Raw genomic sequence first — 20,029 nt, forward strand, 5'->3', positions numbered from 1 at the left:
GTCAGCTGTAGAGGCAGCTCTGAACAGCCAACAGCTCAGGTGGCACCGAGTGGCACAGCCAGATAATGCCAGCACACCATATTCCCAAAATGCAGGCTGGGACCAACTCCCTGTGGGCAGCTGATCAATTATTCTCCTTAAACTCCCTAAACCTTTCCCCAGAGCCATGTGCCCCACCTACCCAGCAGAAGGAGCGTCCTCCATGCTCAGAAATGGGGATTTTTTTGAGCACTGCAGTCACCATGGCAAAAGATGCTCTAAAACCACAGTGAGATGGGTTGTGAATGTGCCTTGGAAAGTTCTGTCAATTCTTGGCATTTTCAGCTCCTCACAGAAAACAATTCCCAGGTATTGGCACCAGGACAAGCAGCAGGATGAAGCAGGAGTAAGGTAAGGAAGGGAACAAAAATGCATCCTGGGAACACACCAGCCCCTGCTGCTCCCTGCTCACACGGAACTATCAGAGCCAGGAACTATCAGAGCCAGGATCTCCGTAACAGTTAAATGCCACTACCTCGCCTGCCCTGCCAGCAGGGGAAATATCAGCTGTGTCAGCTTGAGAGGCAAAGGGCTTACTGAACCAGAGAGGAATGCAGGCAGCAGTGGCACACACTGGGGACAGGGAAACGAAACCCCAGGGAAGGCTGTTAACTGCTGCTGCCTTTGCACAGGGGTCAGGCGAGGTATGTTTTATGGCTGCTGGGGCTGAAGCCTGGCTGCGTGACCTTAGTGGGACTCCCATGCTAGAAATGAGTATCGCTGTTAGAGGGGCTGGGAGTGCGGGACCGAGCACACGAGGACAAGGCAGCTCCTGGCAGACAGCCCAGTGCAGACCTTCCATGCTCAGAGCCTGGGAGAGAATGCTGCAGCCTCATGGGGACAGTGCCAGGGATGGGGCACAACAGCGACCCAGTATCCAGGGGTAAGGATGTGTTACTCCAGCAGCATCTGCTGATTGCAGACCCCCTATGTAGCATTAGGATGTCTCTTCAGGTTCCCAATTGAAATGGCATTACGACTTCTCTTGCTATCGTGCTTAAATATTGGTACCTAAGCATGAGCTGAGTTCAGTGCCTCTGCTTCAGAGCATCTTTCACTCCAAATGACAGAGGAGAGAAATCAGAGTGATGGACATCTCTGTGTGCCACCACAGCTGAATCAGTGAGCTCCCAGCTACACCCACCATCCTTCACCTTGCCATACTCCCAGTTATCCAGGGTAAAAGTAAAAGCTCAGGGGTCTGGGAATAAAATCCAACCCGAGCCTCCTGCACAGCAGCACAGCTTGTTATCACTTGGACACTGGGTCAGGCATGACCAATTTCATTTACATAGCATTACATAAGCAGGACTCCCAGAATATCTGATTCATAAAAGTGTATTGAAGAGGCTGAAAGCACAACTTGCACAACAGACATAGCATGGGGACTGCTGCAACGTCACAGAGATGCACACACCCACACCCCCTCCCACAACATGCACAAAAGCAGGCTTAGGACTTGCAAGCTGAAGTCCTGCACAGCCAAAAGTTAAGATAAATGTTTGAGACAGTTCCACTTTGCAGGCAAAGGCAAAAAAACGGGTGCAAGGGAATAAATACAGAAAGTAAGGCAGGCAAAGCAGGTGCTGGCTTGTAAAACCTTGGCCAGAAAGGCTCCCCAGGAGGCTGAATCTGGTAGCTTTGCAACAGCTTCACAGAGACACAGAAGAGACAGAAAAAGAGAAAAAAAAAGAACATGAATGCATATGCATTCTTTACTGCCATATATAGTATATACAGACATTTGGTATATACACCCTCAAGCTCTCACATGCCATCATAGAGTATACACTACATATGCATTGCGCATCGTTCCATGTGCCTAGATTTGCACTTAGTGTATGTATATACATACCTATATGCATTTCTTATGCACACGTTTGTCAGCACACCCGACCACCACCCATGAATATGTGCTGCCACACAATATACCACAGCCTCAACACTCACAGATTCTTGCTGGTGCTTTGCTCTCCCAGCTCTCACTGTGCAAACAACACAAGGAAATCACCATTTTACCCCATTTTCTAGTGATCCCACCCCCTCCACAGTCAGTTAAAAGACTTTTCTCCCCTAGAAGAGTCACAAACAGTGTGCTACAGTCAGAAAAAGTCAAATCCCCCTAAGAAGTAACCCCATACATCTGTGAAACGTGTTTACGTACCGGCTCCTGCGCTGCACAGCCTCGCTGGTGGGATGAACTCAGACCAGGACTTCTGGAGACATGCAGGGTGCTACTGGAGTCACGACTTTGGGTTCCTTTCACAGCCCTGTGAAGAGAGAGAGTTACCGTGTGATGCACGCCAGGTGGGCTTCCAACCGCTCTTCTCTCAAACTTGCAACTTAACCCACACAACTTCTGGGAAATGGAGCGTTTTCCCTCCCCAGCTTTTTCAGACTGAAGCCTCCATACTTCTGGACTGCTTTACAGCAACCACCCTCTGCACCCCACAAAACCAAGCGTCACCACCTCAAATCACCAAGCTTTAAGGTGCTACACACAAGGAACGTAACAAGATGTGACAATTTGTGAAGGTAGGGATGCAAGACTGTACAAGACATAAAACGAAGCACAAAATGTGAGAAATGGGTAAAATCTGTCCTTTGAGCCAACAGGGGAGCTAGGAGGTATTATTTAATTCCATCTCGAAGCTCATGGGATTTGCTGTTACTGTAACTGAGCTCCTGCTGTTTTTCCCTGTGCAGCAGATGCAGGTAGAGCAGAGAGGTCAGTGCACCATCAGACAGGCCACACAAGTGGCATTCTGCATGCATGACACCAGGACATGCTGCTGAGTGCATCCACAGAGATAGGCAGCATCTGAACTGCACACTCCTTCCTGCTCCTGCCCAGCATCTCGTTCCAGCCACAACCCCAGCACCTCAACATCCGCATTTCTGCTGATGACAAATGCAGGCTCTCCTCATTATTACATCTCAACACAAAAGAAGCTACAACTATTTGCTTCCATAACGATGGAAACACTCAGTTCAGGCTTGTGCCTCCTTTACCTGCACTGCTCACGAGGATGCACGTGAGCCCACAAGTTCACCACAGCAAACAGCAGAACACAAGAGCTGGCTCACCGTCCAGGTCATCGAGCAGTGGTACACCTCCATCACACCAATGCCACAAGAGCACACTAACATCCAATCCAACTCCAGTGGCACCCCACCAGCTCACCCACACGGACCCTGTGTTGGCACCCAGGTGTGGGTAGGGCAGGCACAGAAGTCCCCAGGAGCCACAGCACTGCCTTCGGGTGCAATGAGGACAAATGGGACTGGAGATTGCAGTGGCCTCTCCCACTCACCACAGGCTTGGGGTCAAGATGAGTTACTGCAAGGTTTTATTGCTGCTGAATTCAGCCACTAAGCAATTTCTCTTCTTCCATCAAGGAGGAGGCAAGTACAAGCAAATATTATGGTTGTGCAAGTTTACTTTTCATTTTAAAACGATGTAGAGTTATACACAATTTAGGTCCTTCCCACAGGCTCCTGGCAACGTGCCCTTCAGTCTTATCTGCAAAAGCAGAAGACAACAACATTCCCCTCTGGTTCCAACACTGTTTCAATTCAATCCACAGCAGCACCTTTGGGAGCTCCAGGTAAAACAATATTATTGGGATCCAACCTGAATTTAGAAGACCTTGGCTCAGGTTTGTCTTTCAGTGAGTTTAACTCAAGAAATGTTTATCAGATCACTTACAGGATGCCAGCTGACTCAGCTCACTGACCCACACCCTCTCCTCGCTGCTGTGGCTGTCCCCATCAGTTGTCCCACTGCATGGCCATAAGCTTGCAGCAAACCCACTCCTGCCTGCCTCAGCTCTCCCAAGCTCATGGCTACCCATGTCCCAGAGCTGATGCGGAGCCATAGGATAGCTCCCTGTCCTGAAGAAGCACCTGCCCCTCTTTCTAACATGGCTTCACAGGCCTCCTCCCAGCCATGCCCATCCCCACCTTGGCTCAGGGGAAGAGCAAAATGCACAGATATACCCCAGTGGTTGCCATCAGCACAAGTCCTTGCTCCCTTGGTGTGCCCAGGGAAAGACCAGCCCTAAGGAGACACCTCTGGGTCTCCCACTACTCCCAACAACCTCTGTGGGGAACGTTCAGCTGCTTTTGCAGCAGATGCATCTCCAACAGACATCTTGTTGCTTTACACAACTCTTATCCTTCCTCCAGCAATGGTCAGCATGTGCCTAATTCTGATTATAAACCTGTGTCAAGAAATTCCAGATTGCACGTACAGCACTGCAAGAGGTAAGAGCAGAAATTCCCTTCAGTAACACAGCTTTGCAGAGCACAGTTCCCATCTGGCAGAACCCAGCACAGCGGTGTGCCCGCGCCTTCAGAGCAGCAGCTGCACAGACAGACTTCTCAGCCTAGGCACATGGATGTGCACACACGTGCATCTCTATTTTTATGCTTAGTGCAGTACAGACCACTTATTTTAATGCACCCTCAAGCATTTCAACAGGCAGTTTGTCATTTAAAAGCATTTTAGAGCAAAGCCAAGCAGCAGGAATTGGTAGGCATGGTCAAAGCACTGAGCAGCCCCTGAACAAAGTACTGGAATAGGGACTTATTAAAAGAGCAACTACACAAAGTATTTTCTTTTTTTTCCCAGCTGGATAAATTTAAGCTACAGCTCACAAACAGTTATCAGAAGTTACAAAGCCATCCCAACTGAAAGATACAAAGGTGAAAGCGATCTGCGAAATCCTGAGAGGTGATGACCTGAAGCAGCCTGTGTGCTCCCGCTGACACCAACACCACGCCATCAACAGCACAGATCAACACCTCATGATAAAGAACACATTCATTTAAAGCACAAGAACAATACATAAAACAGGCTTCCTGTTCACTGATTTACCTTTAAATCTGGTTTACGCTTGAAAGTCTTGCAAGCGCCCAGAGTTCAATTCCTACTATTGTTTCCTTAATTCAATATTGCTGTACTTGTAGAAGCCACAGCCTGAACAGCAGCGCAATTGGGACAAAGCAGCCTCACGTTGGGAAGCTCAGCCTGAGCCTGAGCACTACAAGGAAAATTGGAGTTGTAACTGTTCTGGTTGCCAGTTTTCAAGCACTGACAAGTTCAGAGAGTCAGCCACCAGCACGGCCTGACAAGGGTCTGCTCCTGTAGGGCTGGCAGGTACACGTACGGGTCCGCACATGACAGCCCCACTCAATCTGACCTTTTCATTTTAGATGAAAAACACTTAAAAGCCTGCCCTGCTCTGACATATGCATTTTTATGTCTTTCTCACATGGTGCCAATATTTGCTGTTTGCTGGTCAAAGTCTCCAGCTCAGAAATCTCAAGTTATTTCCTCTGCTCCAGCAGCTCTGACCATCACTGGGAGACATCCAAGCTCCCCATGCACTGCACAATTAAGACAAGACCCTCTCTGTGCAAATCTCAGCTCTGAGTTTTAGGCTGATTTAAACCCCACGTTATATGCACAGGGAGCTCTACACCTGAACATGTGCCCTGAGACACAGACCCACCTTGCTAACACAGGACACTGGTGCCCGCAGGATCCCTATCAGCTTTCTGTGCTTACTTGTTCCCGTGCTTCTCAGGTTTCGTTTATTAAACTGCTCAATTCAAAAGAACATTGCCAAAGCTATCTAACACAAAGATCATGCAAGATAACCAAAGCTGGAGACATTTCCTCTGTGCTGCTCTTCGGCACTGCCAGCAGCAGCACTTGCTCAGACATTCACCAATACACACTCCAGCATCTACTGGGCCCGGCTGCTGCCTTTCCTTGAAGGCTAGAAGCTGTGATGGCGTAAAGCAGCAAACATGCCATGCAAATGCAGAGTTTCGATGTGCGAGGAAGCATACGCTCTTTGTTTACTGTCCTCAGCCGTGAGCCTGCAAACCTGCCACAACCATGTGTCAAAATGGGCAGTCGTGGGACTTAGCTCCAAACCCCTGCTCCTGGTTGCAGCAGGGACTTGCAGCACCGGCTGTGATGGGAGGAGTTAGCAGTAACTGAACAGCAAACCCGCATGCTGCATGGCAGAGTTTGGCTTTCAAAAGTCATCAGCTCCTGGGCCAGGTGATAGACTTCTATTGCCACACCCGATTTTCAGGTTTGTCCTAGGGTTTATAAACTGAGATTAAAATAAGAGGAAAAAAAAAGTTGAGGGGGGAGAAGGAAAGGAGGCCATTCCAGCATGTTCGTTTGGACACAGGAGGGCTGGACTTCGCTTCCTCAGATGGACTGCAGCATTAAAACACGTGGGAAGTTACTCGGGCACGACATATTAAGGCAGTGGACAAGGAAGCAGCGGACAGCTGCCCCTGCATTGCCCCAGTGGTTCCCAGTTGGGGCAACTGGGCAACAATGTAGGGATAGCAATCCAGTAGCAGCAGCAGCCATAGCACAGCCCTGTTATCTTAAACACACAAAAAGATGGAGAGGAAAGAAGGGTGGCTAAGGAATGAGATGAATCCACATGCTCATGCCAGGAAGCCCGTGAGTCCCATGCTAAGCAACCTTTCAGCAGTTCCCCATGCTGCCAGCTGTGATTTATGGATCTGTAATGCACACCAGGACTGGACCCCATATTTTCAAGCACAGGCTGCTGGCCCCATGCTGTTAGCGTTCCTGGAAGTGGAAGATTTTCAGAGCAGCTTCATTGATTCCCCCCCGCGTGCTCCGTTTGCTGTCTGCATTTTGCTAAGCCCTGCTGGAGAAACTTCGAGCAAAACGGGGGCAGTTCAACTTTCTCACTTGAATGCACCCCAGCTTCTTGATCAAAGAAGGATAATTGATTTCACTTTCCAGTTCTCATGCAGTGTAACAGCACCATAGAGCCTGGGTCTCAAACAAAGGATAATGTTTCGCAATTCAAAAGCAAAAAAATGTCATTCTTTTCCCCCAGGAAGAAGCCAGTCTTACGAGGCAGCCCCAGCAGAATGCTGCCCTAATACATCTCCCAAGTCTGAAGTCACTCCGTAAAGAAAACATACTGAAATCAGACCAACAGTGACCAAGAGTGCAAGGAAGCAGAGGACAAATGCTGCATCCCAATTCCCAGAGTCAGAAGGCATCCTGCTGCCCCCATTCTCAGCTCAGTGTCCCCAGCAGCCCATGTTCAGGCTGAAATCCCACTGCACAGATTTCTGTGCCCATTTGCTGTCTAATGGTGTTGCATAGGATTACAGGAACAAAAACATTAGTTAAACGTTATCATAAAGTACTATCTTCATTTATCCATTTGGGATTTAAATGGCAAGAACTTGAAGGTGAGGGTCATCTCCACCTCCAGAGATGCCTAAGCACGAATTATCTTCTTTCATTTTCACCTTACTATCCAGCTTCTATAGTTTCAGACTTGGAAGGAATACTTCCAGCTGGGGTTACAACATCTATATTAAAAAGAAAAAAAGAACAATTTCTTAGTATAGCTGCTCCACCAACCATCTTTCCAAACACCTGAATCAAGAGGCTGAAGACACCTATTTCTCCAAAAACAGAAGAAAAATAAAGAAAAAAAATGATGGGGCAGAAAGGCAAAGGTTAAAATGGAAGGCTGGCAATCAGCAGTCTTAGCACTGACTGCTTCTCATGAAAACATGCCTGTTTCCAGCAAATGTTACCATCACAAGTGGAAAAATAAGAAAATGAACTTTTTTGCTTTACAAAACTAGGATTGAGCTTTAAGCTGATGCTTCCTGCAGAAAACTCAGTCTTGACAAAAAGTCATTTATACCAAATATAGATTCAAAATCTGGAGAAATTCTGACAAGCCCTAGTAACTACTCTTACTACATTTCAAAGCTAGGAGGAACACAGGTGTCTGCAGGCACATCCACCCTCTGACGAAGAAAGTACAATTACTTCCATTATAGATGAGGACTGAGGCATAAAGAAAATCTATTAAAAGGCTGTTTTAGATCAGATTACCCCAGCTCCAGTCAGAATGCAGGTCTCACTGTACTAGGTCCTTCAGAGGCAGTTTTTCAGGCCATGCTCTGTACCAATGCACTTCTCCCTGCTGCCATAGAGCCTGACTTCCTTTGTGGGGCTGGGGAGGAAAAGAGAGGACAAAGTCCACAATGCAGTGTCTGTCCACCTCTTCTCACCAAGAGGATACCAGCGTCACTCCCCATCATCCCAGGGTGTGCAAGCCTCAGCCCAGCATCAACAGCTAAAGGTGCCGCACAATATCCCCAAAACAGTAATGGCAGAAGCTTAATCTAGGCCACGGTGTTACAATGGAAAGGAAATGTGATCCTAATCCCCCAGCTCAGCACTGCTGTGAACACACCGTCCCACAGCATGGCCGTCAGACACACATCTATCTGAACACAACAACCTGATCACCTGCCTGCAGCTCCATGCCCGTCTCCTACTACTGTACTACTGTCAGGGAGCTGCTGTTGCATCATGACAGCAGTGGGGACAGGAGGGACACAAACTCTCACATGCACCTGTGATGCACTGCTTGCACAGCACCAGCTCTGCCTGCACTCCTGTCTTTCAGACGGGTAAATAGGGCTCAAGTTCAAGCTCCAGTAAGCCCAAAGCCCCATCTAATAGAAGCAGCTTCACAGGTCTCCATGGGAATGCTGCGGTTTATCATCCTGTCAAAGGAGTAAAAAAAGGGGTTGCAGTTTATAACACAATTTATTTCTGCATGGTAAATGTGGGTATTACTGGCTTTTTCCTCTCCTGCTTAAAAATTAAGAACAAAAAGTCTTTAGCCTCTCTGTGCTACCTTTACATAGACCTAGAGAAGTAGATATGCTGGATTTGCACCACATTTCCTTTGTTATTTGCCCAATACAAACAGTGGCTACAGCAGCTGTGCTCCTGGACCTGTACAACTCTGTTTGCTTTGTCCTCCTGTTGCTCCAAGAAAAGAGTGAGACCAATTCACAGAATCATAAAGGCTGGAAAAGACCACTCATTTAATCCAACTGTCAACCCACCCACCACTATGCCCACTAACCATGTCCCTAAGACATCTCAACATCTCTCAGCTCCCTCACTGGTATTCACAGGCAGAGAACCCACTTCTGCCCATGAAGCTGACCTTTCCTCAGCATAAAATTCCCTTAACCACTAATTCTCCATGTTCTTCCAAGAGTTTGATTATTCTCCAGCTTGATGCACCTGAGCAAAGTATTTCAGAAAAGCAGAGCCTACTTGTTTCACATGCTAGCACTGTGTGGGTGCAACATCACACCACGGTGTGAAACATTTTGAGACCAAGGAGTCTCCTCAACCTTACATCTCGCTGGTGTGATTCACAAGAGCACCAGACAGTATAGCACTACAGTCGTACCTGTCCTCACCCACTCCTACTCCACCATACTGCACTTGTCAGCAGAAATTTCATCACTGGCACTGAAGCCAGCACTTCAACTGTCAAACCAAGTGGTTTGTTTGTTGGTTTCGTTAAAAAAAAAATTTAAAATAATTTAAAAAGTGGAGAGAGAGAAAAGTAGAAAGGAACTGCAGGAACTTCTGGAGACAAGGATCTCTCTATCAGACTTGCCAGCTGATGTTTCCAAAGACTCACTTGGCCCAGCACCACGTCAGCTGGCACCCAATGTGCAAACAAGTGAGACCAGCTCCACACCAGCCAGGCTCCAGAAGAGGTAGCAACTGCAGACAGGAGAAAAGGAGAAAGATTCACACTGCATCCATCACAAGAGGTATGGCCACATGCCTGGTCATCACCTATGAAGGACACAAAGAATAAAGTCATGGAAGAAAGAAGTTACTCTGTGAACAACCACTGTCAGAGAGCAGTGGCCATACACAAGCCAGCAGTCAGAGGGCTGACCATGCAGCACTGAGAGCTATCACACAGCCTTCAGATCAGAAACAGGAGACATCTGCAGGGGGAGAGCTGGCAAGAGAAGACAACTTCCTATGAAACCAGCAAGGCTGCACATTGCAGAGGCTCAGAGCAGCCTTGCATAAGCCATTTGCCCACAGCCACCATATATCCAGTTACAACTCCCAGAAACACAGCTGACTCGATCCCCAGCCTTTATCAGCATTCACAGAGACCAGAGAAGGTCAACAGAGTCGTCATCCAGGAACAGAAAACAAGCACAGTGAACTCAATAGGAACTTGACAGGACAAGAATGACTGCAGTCACGGAGGAGCAAGAAGAGTTCACAAGCCTGGCCCTCTTTTGCTGAGGCTCTCAAAGAAGACAAAACCCCTGACCTTTGATTAAACTACGCTACTCTCAGAAGAGGGGGTGGTTTAGGGGCCCAGGGACTCAATAAGAAACTATTTATCTCAAGGTCATGGGTTCATCCCCTCTCCAAGTTCTTTCTGCTTAGTCAATTAAAACAGGGGACTCAATCTGCATTAAAAAACCTGTTAATAAGGGCACAGTCAGATACTGCCTTGTGAAACAGGCAGATTAAGAAGATATAACAGCTCTGCTGCCCCTTGCAATCACAGTAGTGCTGGGAACAGTACAGAGCACAACCCACTTTAGTGCCCAGAGCAGCAAGGCACAGAAAGGGATTTCAGGTGGGGACTTCAGGCAGGGCCTCCAGAATCAGCCTGGACATCCCCATGAGGAGCACTACAGATGGGCTGATCCTGCCCTGGCCTCTCAGTCTGGTCCAGGGAGACTTATTGGATCTCTGAGATGTTCAGAGGGTAAAAGCCCACCACAAAGTCATGGTGCCACAAGGGAGCCTTTGCTGCCTGGAGCCCAATCACACAGGACCAGACACCTTCCATCCTTCAGCCCTGTGGTGTTAGGGGACATTATCACACAACCCCCAGAAGGAGCTGCACAAGGCTTCCCTGTCCCTGCCCTGCTCCCCAGCCCTGCCAATGACACACACAGAGAGAGCAGGGAGAAGACGACACCTCTCACTGCACCACCAGGCCCAGAGCAACACATGAATCAAAGTTAATGCATATCTGAAACCAATTACTGATAGAAACCAAACTATCTAGGAACCCCAGCTGCTGCATTCAGAGTTCCTGGTAACGAGTGTAGTCAAAACCTTTTCTTATTTTCTAACCCAGAAAAAGCAGAGGCTAAACACACTACAGCACGCGGGGTGCACACACACCTCTCCTGCTTTTAATAGCTTCCCACCAAGAAAACCCCATTTCCCCCTAAAAGTTGCTATGAGGTTTCATAACACTTTCATCAGCTCCATGTTTTTTTCCCTATTTATCCTTTCATCCAAAAGCAACTTTCAGCGAGAAAGGATTCAAGCACAAACTCACGGCCGCTCCAACAGCAAGACCTGACCCTCCTTTTGTCAAGAGAATGAGCTCCCCATGCATCATGGCCAGTGTGAGTAAAACGGTGAAACAGTGGGGTCTGGAAACAAGTGGGAAGCAAGCAGAGCTCCCTTCCATTTCCCACAGAAGGTAATTATTGTGGAGGGGACCACATATCCTTTTGGCTTTTAATTAGTGGCAAACCAAGTCAATCTCAGCTCATATTAGTGAGAAACTATTAGGGGCTATGGATCTGCAGCCAAAGAAAACAAATCTGCACCGGTCCTTCACCTCAAGAATAACTTCTGATTGTCAAGTACAGTTACCAGGGGAATGAATAGCTTCTCCAGCAAGCGCCTCAGTCAATTAAACTAATGCAGACAAAAAGGCCAGGCAGCAGTAGCAGCAGAAAGCACAGGGAGAGCCAGACACATGCACCTGGCAAACAGGGAACACCGGGAGCAGGTTCAGAATGATGGAGATCAGCAGTTCTCAGCCCCCATGCTACCAGAATACACTGGAGGCTTTTCCATGGGATGCTGAACAACAAAAGCTGCCCTGAGGAAATTTCAGGAGGCTTTAGCTGAGCAAGATAGAAGTACACACTGATATCCTGAGCTGTGATTCATACTTAACAGAACGAGAAAGATTACAATGAGAAAACACCTACAAAAAGTCCTTGATTTATTGGTAATCTAGAACTGTCCCATTGCTGCCTCACAACCCCGCCTGAAAATCAGGGCAAAAAATCACCAAAGAACAGAAGCCAGGAGAAACAAGTACAATCTTTGGCCCTTTTTGAACATGAAAGACAAACATCTACAGCACCCCGCTCATCTTCCTAAGCACCCACACACAAAAAAATGCAGCTGCAGCAGGAACCTGCTTTAGGTCAGGTCGCTGTTTGCAGATGGAGCACTAACGATCCATGCACCATGAAAGTGATTCTTTCTTTTTCCCTTGTGTGGCTGAATTTTATTAAGAAGATGAACACGGGTCTTGGAGGCTACACTGACTTGCAGGGCCTCCCTTGTTCCTTACTTTTCTGTGATGTGCCACAGCTTTATCTTCCTTGAAAGCAATCAGCCAAATTCCCCTAAAAAGTGGGGGGAAAAGAATCAAAGCAGCATGGAGTTTTTGGAAAAAGACAAGGCAGCAAACAAAATCCATTGCTACCTCCTTTTATCTGGGCTTTAACCAAGTGTGCATGCATATACTCAGGTCTAAATCTCACCTCCCCCCCTCAAGAAATGAAGGAATTTGTGCTGTGGTTGGTACAGCCCAACAACACCAAGGCAGTGCTATGCAAAGCTGAGCCCACGCCGCCGTGGACGTGCCCTGGCTCAGATGTGCTCCTCTAGCAGGTGTTGCTCAGATCCCAGGCATCTCTCTAGCAAAGTGCAATGCTATTTAACTTCCTCACAAGCTCAGGATGCTGCCAAACATCTGCTGTGATTAGCTGGCTTGTGTTTGTGAAATGTACACAAAAGTTATCGTAAGGAAGGAACTGGCTGGACCAAGACCTAAACCCACATTCTGTATTTGCACATGTGGCCTTATTAACCCCATTGCCAGATTTCACTGTCTGAAGCGAGGACAGAGGCATGAGGTGCTGCCTTGAGTGCTCTCAGCCAGCAGGTCTCCTGCAGGCTCCAAGAAGCCACGTTGCAGCTGATGAACCACCCAAATTCCTGCTGGCAGGGGACTTTGCATCAGGTTACACATTACTCTTGGGTGTCTCTCCCTCCCACAAAGGCCTCCGGTGACTAAGTGCTGAGGAATGAGACAGAGGAGCATGCACGGCTCAGGGGCCACCATAAAGAGCACTGCAGGAGGTGAGCTCCCCAGCTCAAGTAAGTCTAAACGGACCGAAGCAACTTCATGAAAATAATTATATATGCTAATTGCCTGCAACAGCACGACCACCAGAGGCTTTATGTGATTTAGAATTAGACCTACATGACTCAGATTTGCTTTGCACCACGCTGCAAGTCCTAGACAGACAGCATTGCTCTGCCAGAAGCTGCTACTCTCCTTTGCAGATACATTTCAATACTTATCAGGTCTCCATCTTAGTCACATTCTGCTAATGCACATTTCTGACATCCTTTTCATCTTCCCCCATAACCAAACTCTGTCCCCATGTCAAACTCTGCCCTCCTCCCAGCGCTCCCTGGGCTATCTTCAGCTCTCAGGGCTGGAGCTCGGCAGACCACACTGCAGGCACAGCTTCTGCTCAGCTTCCTGGGACTTCCAAGGAGCACAGCTTGGCCACCTCACTGCCCTCCTCTGGATACTGTAACAACCGAGAGGCTACAGTTCACAGTCAGAGATACAGACAACAAAACACAACAGGGTCACGCAATAGGGAAGCAAAACAAAGAGAAGAGCGAGCAGGAGTCCTGAAACATAGCAACACCAGGCCCAGAATTACTCGGGCTGTTCAGGAGATGGACAGGCCTTGTCTTGTTCTGAAGATCAAAAGCATTTGGAATCGTCTCCGTTACACCTCCAGTAGAACGCGCGCAACTGAAACACAAAGCAAATGTCCCTGTCCTAAAAGGTGCTTCCACCACAACAGCTGGAGTTAGACCAGATGGATCCAGTGTGGGACTTCCTGATAATACACAGCCAGCTTTGTACATCCAGTTCCAGCCATGAATGAGGGCACGCCCTTAACCAGCTATGAATCAAACCATCTGAGACAACGAGAAATTTATCAAGAGCTATTGAAAAACTCATACAGCTGTTCCTGCTTCACTGCAATCTACCTTCAAGGTATGGGGAGCAGCCCTGAACACAGCAAACCTAGAGCCAGCAGATCACTTCTGTGAGAACTCTTTGGACGTGACAGCATCATCTGAGAGATGAAGCACCACCCTAGGCAAAAAAGAAATAAAGGGTGCACTATGCAAGTCAGTGTAAAGAGTGAAGATAACTCATACTTATTCATAAATTAAAGGAAAGAGGTGAGGATCACAAACCAATGTACACGCGCCATGAGTACAATGAGGGGACGTATGCTGACCTCATGCAGAATAACTCACAAATAAAGATGCCCTGAAGAGACCCCTGTGTGCAGTAAGGAAGCGAGCTCTGTTCTCACAGCTCCTTCCCTTCTCCAGCTCTCCACTGATCACCACAGCCTCCACATGCACACACACCCCAATTTCACAGCACTCCCCCTGTCTGCAGAGTAAAACACACTGCACCAAGCAATGAATGAAGAAGCAGAGGCACTCAATGAGCTGCCATCCTTTCCCCTAGACACTTCTGATACCTGGGTGGGTGGAGTGCCTTGGAAAGTCATGCTTGCTTCTATTGTTTTAAACTCAGCTGCTGCTCTGGCCTCACTCCCAATTGTCTATTCTGAAAGAGGAGTTATGTGCCAGGAAAGCCACCCTCATCCTTTCAGTAGCACAGAGGTGCACCTAATGCCACTGTTAGAGGTTCACAAGTTATATGCTGCACTCACAACGTGATCTCCTGCACAGTATGAGGATGTCTATTGCAGTGAGGGTACTGCCTTTCTGCATGCCACAGCATTGTTCCAGAAGAAAGGAAGCCAGACTTCTCTCCAGATAACATTAACCCTTTTGCCCATTGTTTCTTTCCCATCTGTCTGTGTTTGAAGCATATTAGGATTCTGGTTCGAGACCACACTTAAACCCTTGTTTAACTTCAGGCACACAAGCAGCTGCAGAGAATTCAGCTGGATTACTCATGCACTTGAATTTCAGACTTACTATGCCGAAGGTTCACCAAGCCTTCCTTAAATGGAAAGATGCAGCTCTGTGTTTCCCAAGTGCTGCTCTGTGTATCCCCAGGAACTCCAGGAAGGAGAGGATCCCCTATGAACACACCAAAGTGGGGCTGTGCTAGGGAAAGCAGAACAAGTAAAAGCAGGCAGTTCTCCCATGAAACATCCCACTACACAAGAAGCAATGGAGAACCTCTATACTCTAACAGAAGCTTAAAATACCCTAAAAGTGGTCTTTACATAGGAAAAAAAGCCATTGAAGAATATACAGCTGATAATATGAAGTCTCCATTGCCATCACTCCACCTAAACCTTGAAATACGTTATACATAGATAACACCTGGACCTTAACCACTCTCACAGTCCACTTTTGGACCTCCCACAGTCACAGTTTAGATTCAACAGCATTAAAATGCCCTGGACTCGAAATGTGAAGACCAGAGGTGAAGACCAGCCGCCAGGCACTTTGATCCCCACCGTTGCCCCCCAGACAAGGATGACAATAACGCATAGGAGGCTGGTAAAAGCGGAAAAGACGAGGGAGATGGACTGTAAAGATAAGCCCAACTGCAATGCACAGTTCAGAGTAATCTTCAGAGTTGGGTGGAAAGATGCTAAATTCACTCTGTAATTACAAACTTCTTTTTTAATTATTTTTCTCTGTTTGATTATCAGTTATGATTCCTTGCCAAGCCTTGGTGTCCCATCAGTAAAATGGCAAGAACAATTTTCCATCACCTCAGGAGGGCACCACAAAAATAGTCACCCCAACATGCAAAATGCTTCACTGAAAGAGCAAAGAGCACTCCAGAAAAGCATAAAAGAAGGAAATTAATAATTCTGCATTCAGCCTTGGGTTTGAATGGTATGCAGTAAATAAGGCTTGGGGCCAAAAACTGCGCAGAAAAGAAAAGAAACCAAATAGCTGCTCGTTAACTATCACCTTCCATTATGAGCACAAAGAGTAGGGGCTCTAGCAATTACGTGCCCATATCATAATACCGAGTTGCAGAGGGGTCAAATTAAAGTTTCACTGACAACTCTCATCCCTCTATTTTGTATTTTTAAAGCACTTGGACTTTGTAACTTTAATACCATGATTTTACCTGTGTGTGTAGCTCATAATTAACTACAGCATTGCCACGTGGCTACTGCCATCACCATCTGCTTGTCATGTGAAACCTAGATTAAAGGTTTGTCTTGGCCACAGTAATAGTTTGAGTTATCTTTCAAAATTTGCCCAAACCCATGACAAACAAATCAGTCTACCTCAAGCCACGAGGTGTGCTCTCTTCAAGCCAGTTGATCTCCTTTCAGAGCTGAGCTGAAACACAAACACGGCTGCCACCATAGTAAGGTGAGGGAGATGTGCAGCTGGAGCTACAGACACTTGCCAGCTGCAAATCCAATCAAACTCCCAGCCAGTGCCTGCTGCAGAGTACTGAGTGAGACTCCTTGCCTTCATTCAAGCTTGCCTCATTAAGGTCAGTAATTCAAGTCTGTTAAGGTGAGGTAATAAACTGCTGAAACAGAGAGAGCTCCTTAGGGTACAGCTGCATGGCACACAGAAGATGCACACCCAATGCCATACAAAACCACAGCAGTCAGGGCACAACCAAAATGGGAACTGCAGCAGGACTGGCTTCAAGTCACCTGTGAAACACACCAACATTCTCTTCAGAAAACTGAGTTTCATACAGCCAGCTTCACTGCTGAAAAAACCCTAGAGGACGTATTTTAAATTTCTTCTGCTGTGTTTAACCAAGGCACGCAGCTGGGCTGCTTTTACCTCCTCATGCAAAGCACCTGTACCCACCCCACAGCCTCTTCTGAAACGAAAGTCCTAGGGACCCATCAGCCTCCTCCATCCTCCCTGCCTTGCCCACTGGCCAGGCTGACAGGGAGCCCCAAACAGCAGTGGGATGCTGGCCACCAAGCTGTGCAGTCCTGGCAGAGTGCTAAAGCAGCAATCAGGAGCCCAGGAGGAAAGAAGAGGGATGAACTGCAGCTCCTGACACTGACAACCACTGGCCTGAAGCAGGGGATGGGGGGAGTTACAAATGGATGCGTAAACAAGACCTGACTGTGTAATTCAGAGCTAACAGGGTAGTTTACTGAATGTTAATTAAATCCTCAGTGCCTGTTACCAACTGTGGAGATCAACTTATTTTTAAATTAAATAAGCAATAAATGCTTAGCTGAACTTCTATTAAATTTCACCCAGTCAATGAAGTATGTGGGGCTTTTAATAGACATTAAACAAGATAGTTATGGCAAGTTAGTTGATATTTTATTACCTTAAGATAATGGCCGTATTAAATCTCAACTAACTATTCCACTGGCAGCACAATCATCCAAGACTTGGTGGAAGTTTGCCTGCCTTGAAGCATCACTGGGCAGTGGCAGCAGGGAGAGGAAGGCAGACAAGAGCTAAACAACACCTACTCAGGATGCTCATGCACATAAAACCCACGTATGTGCAAAATGGGATCCCTCCCAGCTAGGCAGGTTTGGAAATCCCAAAGAGCACCATCCATTTCACTCTCTATCAAAAGTAGCCTAACAACAATAGAGACCCTCAAGCATCCCAACTCATAGAATCACTATGGCTGCAGAAGACCTGTAGGATCATCCAGTCCAACCATCAACCCATCACCACCGTGCCCTCAGATCAAATAAAGTAATCACTGTACTGTGAGAAGCCCCTGACTCCGTAAGGGAACCAATGAGCATCCTCACTACAGAGCTGCAGTGATCAAAACTTGTATTTTTTTTTTCTAGGGAAAGGTTATCAGCAACCCACAACTCTACCGATGTTTGTTTTCCTTTCACGAGCATATTGAGATCGTTTGGGAGCACTTCTGAGTGACTCACACGTGTGTCATTGTCACCCACAGATTCCAACAACAGATACCGACAACCTGAAAGGACAGAGACTTGCTGACAGCTACTTAAAATGATCATTTCCATGCCAGCTCTCGCGCTTGCTCAGAACATGATTGAAACCAACTCTTTTGAGATTAAAGCACTCTCGGCACTAAGGTGCCTCTACCAGTAACCTTCATCACGATGATTAAGAGTGGGTAGCATGGTTTTTTTGTTCACATTTGGTTAGAAGCATGCTGAACTCTACCTGCTTGCCGTGCCCAGAAGCAGGAGGAACAGAAAGAGCAGAGCCCTGCACACAGCTAACCCCCATTCCTTGGGCAGGCACAAGCTGTCAAAAGCTTTTTAACTCTGTGGGCTTTTTTTGGTCTGTGGTTTTCGATTTGATCTGTTGTTTACTTTTCTGTGTTTGTTTCTGTTTTACAAAACAAAATGCTCCTGACATTAAGAGGAGTAAAACTGAGCTCTTCTTACCTAACTGGCACCGTCCTTCAGAGACGCCCAGTGCACATGTAAAAGTTGACTGCAACGTGTGCCCTCCAATATCTCCTCTGAAACTGTTGTTTATAAGTGATTTCAAGTCCTATATTTTCCTATAGGTAACCCACACTCTTTAAAGTATTGTGCCTTCCAAATCAGTGTCTCTGGTAACCCACATCCTCAGATAAAGCATGGTTTCCATCTCCCCGCTCTTGCCTGCTTTTCAGACGTGGCTGCAGTTCCAGTAAGCTCTCTAGCTTTTAGCAGAATTGCCCTGCTGTGAGAGCAGAGGGAAATGAGGATTTAGAGGGGTAAGTCATTATCTGAAAAAAGGTGAGAATCTCACTGTTTTGTTCACACATGCATAAAGCAAGCACAGGTGCAGAATCCCCAAGTTCTGGTATATCACACAGACGTGAATTTGTATTCATATTTCTTCCCTCAAGCTTCATCTATGTCTAAAAAGTAACATGCCCTATAGACACAGACATACCCAAAGGAGATGCACATTTCTTTATCACTACAACCTTCAAAACCCCTCAGTGCATCCTCGGGGATGAGAATTTGGATTTCCCCACACATGAAGGGCTTCCCAGAGCTTCAGGCAGGGTGGAGGACCAACCATGGCTGAGACCTAGCTCAAAGCCAAGTGGCCAGGGAGGTTTATTAGGAGAAAGGTACTGCGGCATGGGTCTACCATGCCTGACAAGGAAAGAAATGCCACCGAGTACGCATTGTTTGCACAACCACAATGAGCAAGGAATAGAGAGACTGTTGTGGGCGCCCTGAAGGTGTGTGCTCCCACAGATGCATGGAAGCAGTCTTATTGCAAATCATTTGTCATCCACTCCAGCTACTGCTTTTTTCTAGCTACAGACAGCACAAAATGTTTCACAGGAACCTGTGTGAAATGCTTTTTCTTTCCAATTAGATACTTATGATATAGAAGGCAACACTATTACCTGTTAAAGCACCTGATAGTCATATAACTGTCCTATCTTCTTTCCAGACTTGGCTCAATTCTTGCCCTCGGCAACATTCTGTATGATAAATTCAACCATTTAGTTAGATACTACACAGAAAAGCATATACTTCTCACTTTGAATTGCTTGCTTTCATTCAACATTTCCCAAGCAGCAGCACAAGGGAACAGAGTCCTTTTCCACAGCATTTACCACTCCTGTGACATCTTTCTAATGCGTATTCCTTCTGCAGGAGCAATCCCAAACTGCTGACCAAGTTATTTGATAGGACAAGAGGGAATGGCCCCAGATTGGGCCAGGGGAGGTTCAGGTTGGATATTAATTCTTCTCAAAAAGAGTGGTGGGCAGTGGCACAGCTGCCCAGGGAGGTGGGGAAGTCACTGTCCCTGGAAGTGTTCAAGAACCACAGGGATGTGGCACTGATGGATGTGGTCAGTGGGCACAACTGGTGGTAGGTGGACAGTTGGACTAGATAATTTGAGAGGTCTTCTCCAACCTTAATCATTCTATTACTCTATGATTCTAAGCTCCTCGAGGTTTTACAGCTCCCCACTACTTTTGCCAAGCTTTGCAAGACCACAGAACTCTCCACCAGACTTCACAAAGCAGAAGGGAATCACTCTGGGTTTGTAGGCAGACAT

The 20,029-nt window shown here is 47.0% G+C and overlaps 1 protein-coding gene across 1 annotated transcript in view; it reads right to left on the bottom strand.

The window, feature by feature from the left end:
• LPP (LIM domain containing preferred translocation partner in lipoma) overlaps positions 1 to 20,029 on the bottom strand; it is a 370,558-nt gene that overhangs the window by 282,381 nt on the left and 68,148 nt on the right. The window contains exon 3 of the mRNA XM_065748152.1: positions 2,204 to 2,309. The gene's annotated coding sequence lies outside the window, so the exon portion shown is untranslated. The remainder of the gene's footprint in view (positions 1 to 2,203; positions 2,310 to 20,029) is intronic.

Source organism: Cyrtonyx montezumae, unplaced genomic scaffold, assembly GCF_038088225.1.
Source record: "Cyrtonyx montezumae isolate F1298 unplaced genomic scaffold, pur_monq_1.0 scaffold_5, whole genome shotgun sequence".
In the NCBI taxonomy this organism is placed as follows: domain Eukaryota; kingdom Metazoa; phylum Chordata; class Aves; order Galliformes; family Odontophoridae; genus Cyrtonyx; species Cyrtonyx montezumae.